At 37.6% G+C, this 5,204-nt stretch overlaps 1 protein-coding gene across 1 annotated transcript in view; it reads left to right on the top strand.

The window, feature by feature from the left end:
- Window positions 1–267: 267 nt before the first annotated feature.
- LOC103379893 (beta-1,4-galactosyltransferase galt-1-like) overlaps window positions 268–5,204 on the top strand; it is an 11,403-nt gene continuing 6,466 nt past the window's right edge. Inside the window, exon 1 of the mRNA XM_008311602.3 lies at window positions 268–466. The gene's annotated coding sequence lies outside the window, so the exon portion shown is untranslated. The remainder of the gene's footprint in view (window positions 467–5,204) is intronic.

The following is a 5,204-nucleotide window of genomic DNA, read 5'->3' as shown; positions in this document are numbered from 1 at the left end:
TAAAGGTTTTTTTTTTCTGACGTTTTAACAGACGTTTGGCGACTTATTGTGATAAAAACTGACATATCTGAGTTTTCTTTATCATTATCACCTTACTGTATATGTTGTCATGCTAATTGAGGAGCCGCTGTGAGCGTTGTCTACTGATACAGAGAGAACGTCGTGCGTCAGACTTAGATGAACCACGTACAGTATCCAGTGTCACGATGACCGGCCCTGGTCGTCTGTTTTGCATTAAAATAAACAGTGGAAGGCTGGTATTCAAACTACGGTGGCAGTCTGCGTGCTGCGTTTACGTGTCGCCTAGCTGCAATTATCTTAATACGAACTATTGGACCTAAAGCCTTAATTTTCCTGACTAACTTGGTCCTCCGAGTCTGTGACTCCTGGCCGAAGACCTCCACCAGAATTGGAGGGGTTTCTACCGCAGGAGGCAGGAATGACGGAAGTATGAACTCGACTGAGGGTAAGACGTATTTTTATTTCTTAACCAAGAAAGGTCACTCAGAACCAAGAACAAATTCCTTATTGATTTTTTTTTTAACATTTTTTTAACAAAATTCAATAAGGGATTTTCTTTTTAGTTTTAGTAAGACCGGTTTAAACCAGTTAAGTCAAGACGGGACCACAGTCATTGTGAGGAGACTGCAGGAATCAATCAAACTCCGTGAACCACGTTAAAAGTAGAAGCAAAAAGCAAATCAAGCGCTAGTAAAATAAAATAAAAATACAAGAAATAAATAAGGGGAGTAGTTGTTCTAAAAATGAGGTGATATTAGAACTAAAGACATTTTTTTTCTCAATATTGTGGCTTCTTTGTGGCTGTAGTTGATTTGACTTCTGATTACGTTGTTTCTTTGTTAAACCTATATTCTTAAATATTCCCTGAGGTGACCAATTTGATTTATCCAAGATTATTATCCAATTCTAGGTAGTTTGTATTTTTGTTCTGAAATCGAGAAAATCTTTATGCTGAGCTAAAAAACAATCTCCATTTGCAATTCAAAAAAGTAGAATAAACAGCAGTGCATGGTAGAAGTGTCTCAACTTATCTCAACTTGGTGATGTTATTAGTAAATAGTTCTCGTCCTTGTGGACTGTGCTTACAGATGTCAGCTGTGGCTGCTGTACCCTAATGGTGATCGTACTAGTGGTATGTTTATGAAAGTATGGTTTAATAGAGGGATTTGATGTTTGGTCTAATGTACTATATTTAATGGTATATTTTGGTGTAGTTTGAGGTGGTAGGCTGTGGGTTGGTTTTCTTTTTTTGTTTGTTTGTTTGGTTTGGTATGTCATGTATATATCTGGGCAACCAGGTTTTAGGCCCAGGTCCATGGGGTTTTGATTGTTTGGACTCTGTGGTGTTGGATTTCATGTGGTGATCTACATCATGACCTGGCATGATGTTTATAATTCAGAGAGTACGCATAGGGTCCCAGTGCATGATTGTTATTATAGAGTCACAGCTCTGATAGGCTTGGCACAGTATTGGAATAAATTGGAGGCATTTTTGTGGAAATTCAATGTCATACAAAACACCACAGACATTAGTGGTTCTGTCAGGATGAGTTGGTTTAATAATAACTCGTCCTTCTCAAAGGAAGCTTTGACATTTAGTTGAGCTAAATAGAATCATCAATACATGTAAATACCAAGTAGACAGTTAAAGGTTAATTTACTGAAGTCTCAAAAAAATCTAGAAAATCCACAATGTGTGGGCATAGCTGCTAAAGAAAAAAATCAAAATGATCACGGTAGATTTTTAAAATATTTGTAGCATTGTTTTGCTTGAAAGTTCTTGGCCCAGTGTTCAACATTCTAAGGTGAATCTAAGCTAGTTGATTTTACTCATTTGTTGGCTTTATTGCTGTTATTACCCTTCGACTAACTGTAATAAGAGACTATTCTTCACATTTTTGGCTTCTTTTCATTCATGTCATGTTTCAGTTACGGACTTGCTCCACCCTGCAGTGCATTGTACCCAACCCTCAATGGACCTTCAAAATAACTGTACTGCTATACTGGGAAGGGCAAAGAGGAGCAAACAACAAAAGCACACCTACACAAAAACAAGGAACAGGACACCTGGAACAAAACCCATGGAAACATGACACACACATAGATGAAAATGGAAACATGACACATACACACACATGTAGGAACAGGGAAACACTGGAGACCCCACCTGGCCCGGACAACCAAAAACTCTACATATATATATATATATATGTAGAGTTTTTGGTTGTCCGGGCCAGGTGGGGTCTCCAGTGTTTCCCTGTTCCTACATGTGTGTGTATGTGTCATGTTTCCATTTTCATCTATGTGTGTGTCATGTTTCCATGGGTTTTGTTCCAGGTGTCCTGTTCCTTGTTTTTGTGTAGGTGTGCTTTTGTTGTTTGCTCCTCTTTGCCCTTCCCAGTATAGCAGTACAGTTATTTTGAAGGTCCATTGAGGGTTGGGTACAATGCACTGCAGGGTGGAGCAAGTCCGTAACTGAAACATGACATGAATGAAAAGAAGCCAAAAATGTGAAGAATAGTCTCTTATTACAGTTAGTCGAAGGGTAATAACAGCAATAAAGCCAACAAATGAGTAAAATCAACTAGCTTAGATTCACCTTAGAATGTTGAACACTGGGCCAAGAACTTTCAAGCAAAACAATGCTACAAATATTTTAAAAATCTACCGTGATCATTTTGATTTTTTTCTTTAGCAGCTATGCCCACACATTGTGGATTTTCTAGATTTTTTTGAGACTTCAGTAAATTAACCTTTAACTGTCTACTTGGTATTTACATGTATTGATGATTCTATTTAGCTCAACTAAATGTCAAAGCTTCCTTTGAGAAGGACGAGTTATTATTAAACCAACTCATCCTGACAGAACCACTAATGTCTGTGGTGTTTTGTATGACATTGAATTTCCACAAAAATGCCTCCAATTTATTCCAATACTGTGCCAAGCCTATCAGAGCTGTGACTCTATAATAACAATCATGCACTGGGACCCTATGCGTACTCTCTGAATTATAAACATCATGCCAGGTCATGATGTAGATCACCACATGAAATCCAACACCACAGAGTCCAAACAATCAAAACCCCATGGACCTGGGCCTAAAACCTGGTTGCCCAGATATATACATGACATACCAAACCAAACAAACAAACAAAAAAAGAAAACCAACCCACAGCCTACCACCTCAAACTACACCAAAATATACCATTAAATATAGTACATTAGACCAAACATCAAATCCCTCTATTAAACCATACTTTCATAAACATACCACTAGTACGATCACCATTAGGGTACAGCAGCCACAGCTGACATCTGTAAGCACAGTCCACAAGGACGAGAACTATTTACTAATAACATCACCAAGTTGAGATAAGTTGAGACACTTCTACCATGCACTGCTGTTTATTCTACTTTTTTGAATTGCAAATGGAGATTGTTTTTTAGCTCAGCATAAAGATTTTCTCGATTTCAGAACAAAAATACAAACTACCTAGAATTGGATAATAATCTTGGATAAATCAAATTGGTCACCTCAGGGAATATTTAAGAATATAGGTTTAACAAAGAAACAACGTAATCAGAAGTCAAATCAACTACAGCCACAAAGAAGCCACAATATTGAGAAAAAAAATGTCTTTAGTTCTAATATCACCTCATTTTTAGAACAACTACTCCCCTTATTTATTTCTTGTATTTTTATTTTATTTTACTAGCGCTTGATTTGCTTTTTGCTTCTACTTTTAACGTGGTTCACGGAGTTTGATTGATTCCTGCAGTCTCCTCACAATGACTGTGGTCCCGTCTTGACTTAACTGGTTTAAACCGGTCTTACTAAAACTAAAAAGAAAATCCCTTATTGAATTTTGTTAAAAAAATGTTAAAAAAAAAATCAATAAGGAATTTGTTCTTGGTTCTGAGTGACCTTTCTTGGTTAAGAAATAAAAATACGTCTTACCCTCAGTCGAGTTCATACTTCCGTCATTCCTGCCTCCTGCGGTAGAAACCCCTCCAATTCTGGTGGAGGTCTTCGGCCAGGAGTCACAGACTCGGAGGACCAAGTTAGTCAGGAAAATTAAGGCTTTAGGTCCAATAGTTCGTATTAAGATAATTGCAGCTAGGCGACACGTAAACGCAGCACGCAGACTGCCACCGTAGTTTGAATACCAGCCTTCCATTGTTTATTTTAATACAAAACAGACGACCAGGGCCGGTCATCGTGACACTGGATACTGTACGTGGTTCATCTAAGTCTGACGCACGACGTTCTCTCTGTATCAGTAGACAACGCTCACAGCGGCTCCTCAATTAGCATGACAACATATACAGTAAGGTGATAATGATAAAGAAAACTCAGATATGTCAGTTTTTATCACAATAAGTCGCCAAACGTCTGTTAAAACGTCAGAAAAAAAAAACCTTTAAGAAAACTTTACATTTGCTAAGAAATCATTTAAATGTCGCTAAATATGTAAAACAAATGTAAAAACATGAACATTGTCGCTTAAGGTAAGCTGTAAAATGGACCTACGTTTAACATACAGATGTTAACAAAAACAAAATGTTAGGCAAACATGACATTAATTGTTCATATTGTTAAAGGCATATCTGTACATACTTTAACGTTAAAAGCAATCGGTAAAAACTAAGGCGAAAACAAATTACGCAGAATTTCTAAAACTAAAAGAAAATTCTGTCTTTGACAGTAGAAAAAAATGACGTTTTTTATTTCTACCAACAGATGTCACCAAAGAGCAGGCATTGAGCCTGAGTTCCTGTTGCTGTGTCAGTCAGACTCTGCCTGTTTGGACTGTGTTGTCGTGCTGTGGTTTATGACAGATGGCGCTTATGAACAGCACGTCTTTGAAATGAAACATATAAATATGCAGTACCTCATGAAAGTCGCAGCAGATATGTACGTTTATATATGTACATATACATTACTGCTGAGCACGCACACTATTATTAATGGGTGCACGCAGCCAATGCATGTACAGTAAATGCCCTGTATACATGAATGAAGAAGTTCCTTTATTCTTTAATTAAAACAATGTATCTTTTAATCTAACGGACCAGTCTGTGCTGATTGGACTAAAGTAAGACCCCTGAACCACGAGCTGGTCCATAACCGTTCCCACCAGAGGCAGGTCATATGGTCACATGATAATGCAGGATCCATTTT

This window comes from Cynoglossus semilaevis, chromosome 1, assembly GCF_000523025.1.
Source record: "Cynoglossus semilaevis isolate Cse_v1.0 chromosome 1, Cse_v1.0, whole genome shotgun sequence".
Classification (NCBI taxonomy): domain Eukaryota; kingdom Metazoa; phylum Chordata; class Actinopteri; order Pleuronectiformes; family Cynoglossidae; genus Cynoglossus; species Cynoglossus semilaevis.
This window is presented reverse-complemented; position numbering and strand designations above follow the sequence as displayed.